A 13,428-nucleotide genomic window follows, 5' to 3' on the forward strand; every position below is an offset into this window, starting at 1 on the left:
GTACCTAATAAAGTGGTCGGTGAGTGTATGTGTGCTTGTGGAATGCATGACTTCTCTTTAGCACTTATTGTAGCAGTTCTACATTGTCCATCTCTACCTCAAATGAACTGTTGATGATGCAGGTTTCCTCCTTGGGACATGATTGGTTTACTTCCCAAGAAGGACACTTGAGGCAGTTAGATTCTGTTAGATATTGATATTACAGTACTTTCTAAAACAGTGGTCTCTGTCCTCTAACATCTAAACTGTGTAATCCCTGTGGTATCAACCGAACAGGTTCTACGGTATAATTCCTTCCACTGTTTTTTTCTTTTAATTGAAGAATTACCCCGCATGGTTGATGTGGTCAGAATGGTGTGGTTCTTTAATGCAGTGGACTGAATGGACGTTTAACCAGGAATAACGTCTAGTGTAGTACTAAAGTACTAAAATTTGAGCTGATGTATTACTCTAACAAATCCTGGAGAATGGTGTAAAGGCACCATGGTCTGTATGGAAAAAGAATTTTAATTTCAAGTTCCATAGAATTGTCAATTATTCCTCATCAACAGGTGTGACACCAAACTAATTATGATAATTGTGTTACCAATAAGGAACAATAACCACTAAGTTTCTGTGTCTTGTTTGAGTGCTGTTATTTTTTGCACGGTTGTTAAAATGAAATAGTAAAACCTTGTGCTTAACCAGTTTTGGTTTACAACTATCACTTTTTAAAGTAAAATCTATATCCACCACTTTTCATATCTCAGTATATTTACATTTTCTTTGGCACATCCTCCATTTATTCCAATTTGTATTCCAAAACGCGTGCCAAATCGACATAGACTTTTTCAAATTCATTTACACATAAACCCATACTGCGATAAGTTCATTATTGCCTTTATTTATTATCTATTGCTTTGTATGCATGATTTTAGACTTTTCATTTAGGCGCACAATGGGGCAGATTTACTTACCTGGTCCTGTTGTGATCCCCCGGCGCGTTCTCCGACGAAGATTCGGTTCCGGCGCGATTCATGAAGATCGTGCACCCGAGTTCCTGCGTCAGTTGAAAGCCGGCGCTGATGCGCCAAAATCTGATCGCCTGCGACAAAATCCTGGGCAATTCAGTGCAAAACGGAAATCGTCGAGAAACCCGACAAAAGTGCGTCCGGTGGACCCTTAGTAAATGGGCCATGATGTATCTGAAACAACCAGTGCCCTGCTGGCCTACAGACTTACATGTAACAAACAGACTTACATGTAACATGAACCTGACTCAATCAAAACTGATGCACAACCAAGCACAAGATCCATGATAAATCCTCCCCAGGTAACTGGATCTCATTTTTTAACACCAGAATACAGTAGCGTATGTTGTATCTGTTTTTCATTTTGAAATCAGCACAACTGCTGGTTAAATTGATGCAAAGACGTTAATTTCAGACTTTTAGATGTGAACTGATCCTAAGCAGATTACATATAACATGCAATATTTCTCAATGCACCTTAATAAACAATAGAATGAACAGAAAATAAGTAACATAGTAGTTTTTATCAGTGTTAGATGACATCATAGGGCAAAAATACATCAATTATACATCAACTTTATAAAGTCTTCTAAAAGAAGTTATGTCCTTCAGTTTTGCTTGGGTTTCATCTCATCTGCGGAGTTTAGAACCGTTCTTCTGGCAGACATGCAAGTAGTGCTCAGTTGCAGATCCCATTGGTGGTTCTTCTGAATACAGAACATTATGAAAGATGAGCCTTGCAAAACAAATCAATGCTAACAGACTGGGAGCGACCTCTGTGTGACCCTGGAGCAGATGCAAAGCTTAATTAAATCCACCCTGCGAAAGCAGATTCATAATTACTAGACTACAGCCCATGTCTCATTTCTCCAGGTCTTGATGGGGAGATCAAGAATGAAGACATATATTATATGACACATAATAGAGAGTGAGCTGTTGCTGGGTGAGAGTATTCAATAAAAACTTCTTGAGATAATTTATTAAGCAGCATCAGAGAAGATGTTGCCATTCCTAAAAAGACAGGTAGTCTTCTTGGCGGGACGAAAATAGATCTTCAGGTATGGACTGTCCATTTGAGCTCTAATGTTGGAAGCAAAGGTGGAAGGTTTTCTAATGACTCTGTAGAAATCTGTAGAAAACCAAAGACCAGTGTGTATTCATGAGAAATAAGGTCTCCCCACAAAATTCTGTGTATTAAAGGGTAGTCTCCTTAAAAGGTAGGCTCATATAATGGAAACATGAGGCAGGCTGCAGCAGTATTTTTCCACTATTCCACTAAATATACAGAAGGACATGACAAAGGTGTAACACTCTTTATGGTTATATTGTTAATCTTCATCATTTTCTACGAGTGTGGATGGGATATCCTAGTGAGCTTCTGTCCATCTTGCTAGCAAGACACAGTGCTGGAGAAATTTCTAAAATTAGCACAACAGATAGAAGATGATAATTCTCTTGTGCTTTAGAACTACTGAAAGTATGTTGAAAATTTTGTGGCCCTTTAATATAAGTTGCACTGTTTATGGCACTTCAAAGCAGAATAATGATGACTAGAGTAAAATGATAATATATTTTGAATATTTCAATGAATCCTTATTTGCTGGAATACTAAATGTGCTTTTTTGCCGGCGGCAATCGCGGGTGTTACCGGTAAGCCTTTGCTGCAATATGCAGCAAAGACTTACTGGCTATGGAGAGGGCTCGGCCCGCAAGCCATCTCCATGTACCGGGACCCGACATGTGACGTACTATTTCGTCACATGTCGGTAAGGGGTTAAACAGTGACAAGCCTGTCATGTACAAATAACCACAAATACCAGGGATTATAGGATGGGAATGAGTAGTGTCGTCATTGCTTCCCGTGTGATCTGAACCAGTAGCCCTGGTGACCAGACTCTGCAGAACTGCAACATGAAGTCCTTTAACAAAATAGGATTTTTTACTCCTCCTTTTCTCCTCCCTTCCCACATGACCACTTCATCAATCTCTGTCCTTAGTTGTTAATCTTCAGTATAAAAATGTTGTGTGACATCACAACTTGATGCTTGCCTGGCATACAACCTGGAAGATCCTTCAGCAGGTGCACAAGGGATTTATCCCTCATTTTTATTTTTTTGGTTTCTGCCCAATTTTGAGAGAACTCAGTATATTGTTTTGTGTTTTTCTAATTCATTCTTTAAAGTCTTCAAATGGAAGCTTTCATTGTTTCCTAAAGAAAAAAAATTGCTTTCTTAATTCACATAGGGTTCTTGGGTTCATTGAATCTATTGAATCTCAGTGATGTAGCTTCACAAGCCGTTGCAATGAGCAGAGCAGGACTCCCCTTTATTTGCCCTTATTTCAATTGCATCTACAACAGCATTTTACATAGAATGTATTTACACTAACTTTCTTCGCAATGGAAATTAATATTTCTGGCAAATAAATCAAGCCAATGATGTCCAACTTTGTGTGATAATAGAGGGTAGAAGTATTTAAGACGTGCAGTCAAGTGGTGTGTTCTTGGACTGTTCTTGGTGTGTTTTTAAACTCATGCGTTTTTTAACATGTGTTGGGTGGTTTGAATCAGTCTCATAGCTGCTTACACTTCCAGAAGTGAAGGAAAACAGATTCAAACCAGCCAAACGTATGGTAAACATGTAGAAACGCATGTGTTTTCAGTACTATTAAAAACGCACCAAGGATGGTCCGAAAACAGCCCAAGAACACAATGGGGCACATGTATCATAGTTTTGTCTCTCTGAGGTGAATTTTAGAGACATTTGGCGGCTATTTTATGCGCCTTATGTATGATCCTGTCTTTTTACTTGTGATAAATGTTCAGTTTTTCCTACAGTTTTTCCTATCCTGGCAATGCAAATTTTGGCTTCTTTTTGAGACTTTTTGTTGCAAATGTCTCAAATCCACATGGATACAAGCCACATGAGGGGGTTATATACAGAAGTGGACACAAGCCACGTGAGGGGGTTATATGCAGGAGTGGACACAAGCCATGTGAGGGGGTTATACATAAGAGAGGACACAAGCCATGTGAGGGGGTTATATACAGGAGTGGACACTAGCCATGTGAGGGGTTATATACAGGAGAGGACACAAGCCATGTGAGGGGGTTATATACAGGAGAGGACACAAGCCATGTGAGGAGGTTATATACTTGAGAGGATAAAAGCCAGGTGAGGAGGTTATATACAGGAGAGGATACAAGCCATGTGAGGGGGTTATATACAGGAGAGGATACAAGCCATGTGAGGGGGTTATATACAGGAGAGGACACAAGCCATGTGAGGGGGTTATATACAGGAGAGGATACAAGCCATGTGAGGGGGTTATACACAGGAGAGGACACAAGCCATGTGAGGGGGTTATACACAGGAGAGGATACAAGCCATGTGAGGGGTTATATACAGGAGAGGATACAAGCCATGTGAGAGGGTTATATGCAGGAGTGGACACAAGCCACGTGAGGGGGTTATATACAGGAGAGGATACAAGGCACGTGAGGTGTTATATACAGGAGAGGACACAAGCCATGTGAGGGGGTTATATACAGGAGTGGACACAAGCCATGTGAGGGGTTATATACTGGAGAGGATACAAGCCACGTGAGGAGATTATATACAGAAGAGAATACAAGCCATGTGAGGGGTTATATATAGGAATGGACACAAACCATCTGAGGGGGTTATACAGGAGAGGACACAAGCCATGTGAGGGGGTTATATACAGGAGAGGATACAAGCCATGTGAGTGCTTATATACAGGAGTGGACACAAGCCACGTGAAGGGGTTATATGCAGAAGTGGACACTAATGTTAATTTGGGATTTAACATGTTGCATTTTAATGCATTTTTAAACCTATTACAGCTGAGGAGAGGTGATTTTCCTAATTACATTACTGTTAACATTTGAATGTACAAAACGCATAGTGAACACAATGTAAACACATGCGTTAATGTGTTGTTAATAATGCGTTTTGTAAACGCAAATGTCAACAGTAATGAAATAAGGCAAATCATCTCTCCTCAGCTGTTGTAATTAGTTTAAAATGCATTAAAAAAGCTATTAAACAGCAAACGCAAACACAGACAAAGCCGCACCCACCAGGGCGGGCCGCAGGCCGATCGCATCGGCATTTCTATGCTAACGTCTGCGATCGGGAACAAGCCGCCGGTGTGTTGCAAACGCAGACAAAACAGCACGTGTGAAAGCATGTGAAATAATTTCAATTTACATGTTAAAATCGGGTCCATGAAAAAAAAACTTCCTTTGCACCTGCCCTGGACCAGGTGCAGAATTGCTCCAAAAATGGTGCAAAAACGGAGAAATGTCGCACGGAACATCTGGGAAACAATGAAACATAAGACACACTGCAAAGGTGCAGACGAGGCGTAATTGAAAAAGAACAGAGTTAGAAGTCGCAAAAAATACTGAAATAATTTAATACTTTGGTCAAAAGCCGTTGTTGATGATGACAGCGTCAATACACCCCCTGTATAGAGAAACTAGTCACATGTATTACTCAGGTTGGATTTTGTCCCATTCTTGGCCCAAGTTCTAGAGGACTCTAGTTGTGCCCCTTTTTACAGGTATGTATTTCAAGTCTCTATTTTAGTGTAAGAATGCTAGAAGTATTGCTTATCAACAGCCTGTCTCAGTCATGGGTGACTACAAGGGTCAGTGGTCATACACCTGTGTCACTCCTAGGAATTGTAATTAGTTACAGTGTTGATGTGATAACAAGCATTTCTGCCAACTAATGCATCTGGGATTGGGAAGTGCAAGATGGTTCAGATCTCAGGGGGACAGCATTCTACTAGATAGGTCAGCATTTGGATGGCCTATGGTAAAAAGTGGTTGTCCAGCTGGAAGCCTTCTTTAGATTTTCTTTGGCTCAATTTTGCCATGCTTTAATATCTGCATAGTTTTTGGGAGCTGACATGACAGGCATTTTAATATCTACTCAGCTGCTTCAGACATTTTTACTGCCAATTACTGATGGAAATCCAAAGATTGCATGGTAAAATAACAGCATAACCTTGCCAGAAGCTTCTAAGTAAAGACAAATCAAATTTGCTTGAGGACAGATGTGGAGAGTCGATGAACTTAATTAAACATACAAAAATAGTTCCATTAAAAAAATCCTGCTATGTCTCCAATATTAATAAAAGAGGACTTTATTTGACTTTTTATTGTGCAAGGCCTTAAAGGAAACCTACCACCACAAATCTACCTATAAAGGTAGATCGGGTGGTAGGTGAATCAATGGGACGTGAGGATAGCCCTTTTAAGGGCTAATCCTCACGTCCCCGCACTGTTTTATAAACTTTTATTACATTAATATGTTAATTTACTTATGCGGCTACTGGGGCGTGGAGTAGCCGCATCTGAGGTTACACGAGGCGGCTACTCCACGCCCCGGTAGCCACATTACCCCTCCTACTCACCATCTTCGGCGCGCAGCTGCTCGTAGCTGCGCGCCCTCGTCCGCCGATCCTGCCGTCTGCGCATGCGCAGAACAGCAGGCCCGCGCCTGCGCGGTCACTGCTCTGAAGCCGGGGCTGCGCAGGCGCGGGCCTGCTGTTCTGCGCATGCGCAGACGGCAGGATCGGCGGACGAGGGCGCGCAGCTACGAGCAGCTGCGCGCCGAACATGGTGAGTAGGAGGGGTAATGTGGCTACCGGGGCGTGGAGTAGCCGCCTCGTGTAACCTCAGATGCGGCTACTCCACGCCCCAGTAGCCGCATAAGTAAATTAACATATTAATGTAATAAAAGTTTATAAAACAGTGCGGGGACGTGAGGATTAGCCCTTAAAAGGGCTATCCTCACGTCCCATTGATTCACCTACCACCCGATCTACCTTTATAGGTAGATTTGTGGTGGTAGGTGCCCTTTAAATCAGTTATATTAAAAATGCAACTTCTAAGACACATCAGACCAGAAAAGCAGAATAAGAAAGAAACAACAAGAGCACAAAGACAAAACGATCCCTATCTCCTGCAACATATTTTCCTCCTGACCTAGATGTGCTGTTTTCACAGTTTTGGTGTAGTATTAGTTTATTTCTCCACCCCTGCAAAAATTTTCTTTCCCTGCACAAGACACTGCTTTTATTGTGGTGCAAAGAAAAGTCAGCAGGGTGCTCTAGGAACCCAAACTGTTGCTACAGCAGGACCTAAAACATGCGGTTAGCATTGCCCCTGAGATGGCCCTCGAGGTAGCAGTGCTACTGCTTTTCTGTATTTTCACAGTCCTGATTTTTTTCTCTGGGTGCCCTGCTGTTACTTACTGCATGGAATCTGGCATATTGGGGCAGATTTACTTACCTGGTCCAGTCGCGATCACGCGGTGCATTGTCCGACGAGGATTCGGCTCCGGCGCGATTCACTAAGATCGTGCGCCCGAGTTCCTGCATGTGTCACTGCTGCACCGAGGTCCGCTGGAGTTCACCTGCTTCTTCCTGGTGCTTGTGAGTGCTTGATCTTGCGACATATCCTTTTTTAAATTCTGCGGTTTGTCCGAATCCGTCGGGTTGTCTGACAGCCCGCCCCCCGATTTCTGTGCCAGCGGCGATGCAGCAAAATCCAATCCCGTGCGCCAGAATCCTGGGGCAATTTGATGCAAAACAGAAATCGTCGGGAAACCCGACAAAGATGCGTCCGACGGACCCTTAGTAAATGAGCCCATTATGCTTCTCCATGCCCCCAATAAATTCCTTAAAAGACGAACACAAAATTATTTTTAGACAGTTATTGTTAGATTGTGACTCAACTTTCAATAAAAAGACCCATGAGACAAAGAAGATGAAAGGAAGAGAGTGATCCAGCACTGCGTTAAAAAGTCTTCAAGCTTTATTTTTCCAACATAAGTAAATATTTAACATGAGCCCCCAAAAGGCTCTTAGTCGTAGCCTTTTGGGGGCTTGTGTTAAATATTTACTTATGTTGGAAAAATGAAGCTTGAAGACTTTTTAACGCAGTGCTGGATCACTCTCTTCCTTTTGGGGGCTCGAAACGCTTCATTCATACATGCTACGTGTTAAATATATACTTATGTTGGAGAAATAAAGCTTGAAGATTTTTCAACACAGTGCTGGATTACTCGCTTCCTGTTTTGGATGCAAATGTTTTGATTTCCTGGCATCTGTGATGTGTTATATCCCACAAGCACATGGACTACAATAATGGAGGAGAGGGGTAAGCTGTAAGGAGAGGGGCAAGCTTCATGAATTAATTACTAATGACAAAGAAGGTAACTCCACATTCATCTTAAAATCTTTTACTGGCATTTTTGTCATTGTCATAAGTCTTAATAAAGCTTATTGAACAGAAATATTTTACTGTGCTTTTTAGGCTCATTATGGTGTCAGACTCTAAGACCTTTAGATGGCTCTATCTCTCTTAGGCTGGCCACTCTATTACTGCGCCTCAATTATTTTAGAGAGTCACCAAGTCTCCGTCCATTTTCCAGTGAGGGTAGCTCTAAAATTATTTATATTCCATGACGAATATTCCATTAGTTTGTCAATATACAGCATTATTTTACACATTCAAAAGATGAAGGGTATGTGGTAGAATTCAGCAACCCAGTATAAAAAGTCAGACAAAGTTAAAACCTATATTACTTTATTTAAAAATTCATTTAAACATGAATTCATAAAAAAAGTAAAAGAAGTGATTATAATGGAAAAAAAAATTATATGATATGATGAGAGGAGTAGCGGGTGACATGTTTCAGACTATGTAAAAATCGGGGTCCTTACTTGAATAAGTAAGTACCCCACTACTTTATATTGGTACATTCTCATTATAGAGAAGTGGGACATGTGATGACAACCTAAAGGACGGGACAATATGTCATGTAACTGTTTTGCTGGTAATGTAGGTAAATACATAGGTAAAAACATAAAGTAACAATGTAGATTAATAAAAATATCATGCTTATTATTTCAGCTTTTAGGAAACTAAATCTCTAAATTTAGAATTTAAAAAAATGCTTTCTTCAAATCTCCTTTCCATGACGGACAGGATATATGTTCTATGGCCCGAGCTGTCATATCATTCATAGACTCTGAGTGGGATTCTTTAAAATGCTTGAATACCCCAGATAAGCTATGTGTGCTTGCAAGGTTATAGGAATTAGCCCTAGTTATATGTTCACCAATACATTTCTGCTAGTCGTACAATCAATGTATTGTAAGTCACATTTTATACAATGGATTAGATATACAATATGGGTAGATTCACAGTTCATGTGAGTCTTGATAAGACACCTTGGTAACAGTTGAAATGGAAGTTACCATAAAATGACAGAGGTTGCATTGGTTATCACCACAACAGTAGCTGCCGCTGTGAGATAACTGGGTATGTTGGTTGGTACAGTAGGTTCCCGCCCTCACCTGTGCACCAGCTATAGCCTGTGTATGTTCACAGTTGAACATTTTCAGGTTTTGCACAAATTGCTGCTGTCGACACCCAATTGCTATTAGGATTTAAAGCGGCGTCCTGTAGCCTTTCTAGTCGGTTCTATTTCACTATGCTTTGTAGTTTGATTGTTTTTAGTTGTCGATTTGTTGCCAGTGTTTGTGCATTACCTGTTGTTTTTTAGTCTCCATGGTTATTTGTATTATCCTAACAGGAGTAGTTGGGCTACAATTAATGCTGGTTGTCTCATTCAGTATTTGCTAGTTATTGTTATATCTGCATCTTATCCCTGGTTCTGTTCTGTAGGAATAGCTATTCTTACTAAATAACTTGTTTCTTTGACTGTGGCGAAAGATTCTGTAAAGTTTGTCTTTTCTCTTGTATTCACTCGCCACTTTCCTGTCTGTTCCCCTTTATTTGTGTTTATTTTCTAGTGAGTTTATTTGGACTTGCTCTATTGCCCTTCTTCCTGCATTCAGTCTTGGTTGTGTGTTTGCTTGCATGCAGGGATTGCTTGTTCGCAAAGTTGTTACTTGCAACAATTGTTTCGTTAGGGGGTGGGTGGGCAAATTTAGTACACCAGACCTTAGTACCATGTAGTACCTTTCCCAACTATCTTGAAAGTTGTCAGGTCCAGAGCGAGCCCGGGAAAGCTGACCATAACCTGCAGGCAGGGACTAGTTTATCTTCAGAGTGAGGGACAGTTTTTCCTTCCCTGCTTCCTAGTTCTTGGTGCTCTCTTTGTTTGGTTTCCTGCTTCCTTGTGACAGCTGCTGGGTAAATCAAGAGGTCTTATCCTCCTGTTGTATCTGCTGTGGTGTATTTTTCTGCTGTGTATTTTGTAGATTTTTGTATTTGAATAGTCAAATGCAGCTAAAGAACAGCTATTTTTATATACTGTCTTAATATTTCATACAATGGTCTATTCCAGTGATGGTGAACCTTTTAGCGGCCGAGTGCCCAAACTGCAACCCAAAACCCCCCTTATTTATCACGAGGTGCCATCCAAAAGTTAAAGCAGTAACTTATTGCTCCCTGTTCAACAACTTTCAATCAGATTGGCCTCCTGAGGACACCAACACAGTAGAAAGATGGAACATTTGCATCATTTTAGCTTCTTTCCAGTGTCCCTCTGTACACAGAGAATCATGGGGCCAGCAGGAGGTCCTCCAAAGATAATTCGGCCCTGTCTACTCATTCTCCCTCTTCCTACAGTCTCAAGTAGCGAAGCAAGTAGCAAAATATGACTGAAAGCAGCATCATTTAAGTTGCTTGGAACTACAGGAAGATTAGTCTAGTGTGCTTGGGCGATGGCCCGGGTGCCCACAGAAAGGGCTCTGAGTGCCGCCTCTGGCACCCGTGCCATAGGTTCGCCACCACTGGTCTATTCTATCAATGGATAGGCTAGAACAGTGGTGGCGAACCTATGGCACGGGTGCCAGAGGTGGCACTCTGAGCCCTCTCAGTGGGCACTCAGGCTGTTGCCCCAGCACAGAATTCACCAGACAAGACTTGAGGGATCCTCCGGCAGGCCCAGGTAGCCCAAAACGTGAAGCATCTGGGTCTACCTGAGACTGCAGGAAAAGAAGGTGAGGACATGGTCAGATTATCAATGGGGCCATTGAAGCTCCTGCTCTTGGCCTCACAATTTTTCATGTTAAGGAAAGCTTCAATGGCAATTTGAATATTCCCACCTTCTGTGAATGATATTGATGTCCTCAGGACCCTTGCCGTGTTGGCACTTTGCAATAAATAAGTGAGTCTGGTTTGTACTTTGGGCACACGGTCTCTAAAAAGTTCGCCATCACTGGGCTAGAATATTTAATTTAACAATAATTTTTCATCTGTTTTCTTTTGTATAACCATATTTTAATATTAAGCTTGATAATATGAGAAATTAAAACCTAGTATGAAAAACAGCTATTAAATTATACATTTACAAACATGCTCTTTTGGTTGAACAGTTTTTGCATACAATAGCTCATGTTTTTTCTTACTAATAAGCAGGGAGAAGAGGACATTTGTCATATGCTTTAATAATGCAAAACTTCATTTGTTCAACTTGTAGGTCTCTGCAGGGAGCCGGGATAGGATCTCATATAATTTGTTCAGTTTTATTTCAATGTGAATATATATATATATATATATATATATATATATATATATATATATATATATATATATATTTTCTTTAAAGTCCAGCGCTTGATAAAGGATTAAACATAATTGACTTAGGTAATAAAACATAAAAACACAAGATGTATTGATGCACGTAACTGTTATAGATACAGTAGTTAATCAAATCAAGCTAACTGTTTAATGGTGTACATCCCATTGGTCATGGAGGTTTTGACCTTGTTAGGCAGTAGTTCCATTGCATACATGTGCTGTCCACATTCTTAAAGTATTCATTGACTTTAATGGATGAGTCTGGTCCAAAAAAACAACAGTGCCCTTCTCATAATGGACACATTGAAAAGAAAAATGGTAGTGAAGCATTTGGACCAGAAACACATTTACCAAAATAAACCCAAAGAATGCCATAGATAATTATTCAATGATGAAATCAGAAATTGGGGATTGCAAAAGTTCATTGAGTGGATATGTCATCCCTGTATTACTGAATTCTGGATGGTTAAATATTTGCAGAATTGGTTACATCCCTAAAACCAACTGCAGAATTCTATTGTAGTTTGGACTAAAAAAGTGTCTGCACCGTATTTATAAAGGGTTTTAGACAGTTTGCTGGCTCTACTATGACTAGCTCAACAAAAGGGATGTGGTCTGTGGAAGGGGCATGGCCAAAAATACTGCTGAATCTGCTCCACTTAATATACCTGACCATATCTCTGGTTCTGTAAATGACAGAACCACATAACCTGATGCTTATAAAAAGTGTCTGCAGGTTAAACAGTGCGGAGTTAGACAAAACAGTCTTATTCTGCACCAGATTTATAAAAGTGTCTGGTGCTGGATGATAAATCTGTCCTAGTTTAAGACTGTGTACTCGTACTATGCACCTCCTACTAGTTGGCTTACTTTACTCCATAAAATTAGGACACAATTCTTTTGGGATAGCAGTATTTTTGGAAAACAGACCTTTTTGGCGAAAGGTCATGCCCACTTTTCACAGGTCCCGCCCGTTTTGTCAAGCTAGTCTTAGGAGGGCCAGAAAACTGTCTAAAACCCTTTACAAATGTGGTGCAGACAATTTTTAGTGCAAACTATGACAGAATTCGGACATAGGCAGATTAATAAATCTCCCCACATTGTCGTCTAAAGTGACGCTCTCCATACAGCCTCTGAATCTGACAGTTTTCTGCTCATTTTCACATAACCTTGTAGAAGATTTTTTATAGATAAGAGTGTGATTTCAAATAAAAGAGGTAATTCTAGAAATGATATTTCATACCCTACCACTAATGAAGTGGGAGGGAATTTAAATTTTCATAACTGGAATTTCACATGTGAAGGTTTCCAAAAGGTTAAAAGAGTTCTCCCATTATGGATATTATGACTAGTGGTTATAAGACCCATTCAAAATCATGTTTGTGTCTGAGTTTAGGTACTGAACGTGGACCACAACCAGTAACACCCATGAACGGTGCTGGCACTGATCACAGGTGTTGACTGTTTAAATGCAACTTGCAAAGTTGCTGCCATCATTTAAACTACTTACATGCCGGCGCCGCCATTTTGGTAACATTTACTGAGTGTCTGCTTTATATTGACATGTTTTTATGTGTCCTACCATTTTTGTAGAATCTTATAACGCTTAGAACTTCAGATGCATTAAGGTTAGTCTATCACATGGATGGATAAGGGAGGCAGGCAGCCTGTACACAGGGAGCAGGAAGTCATTTGCTTGGCCTGACTACAGTATCTAGTGCGGGAGGGAAGGAGTGGCCTCCGCCCTGCATGTACTCAGGAGGGAGGGATCGGCCCAATCAACTGTTTCTGAGCTGCAGCCCACCAGGAAGTCTCCTGGTAAACACA

The sequence above is a fragment of the Engystomops pustulosus genome, chromosome 1, assembly GCF_040894005.1.
Source record: "Engystomops pustulosus chromosome 1, aEngPut4.maternal, whole genome shotgun sequence".
NCBI lineage: Eukaryota > Metazoa > Chordata > Amphibia > Anura > Leptodactylidae > Engystomops > Engystomops pustulosus.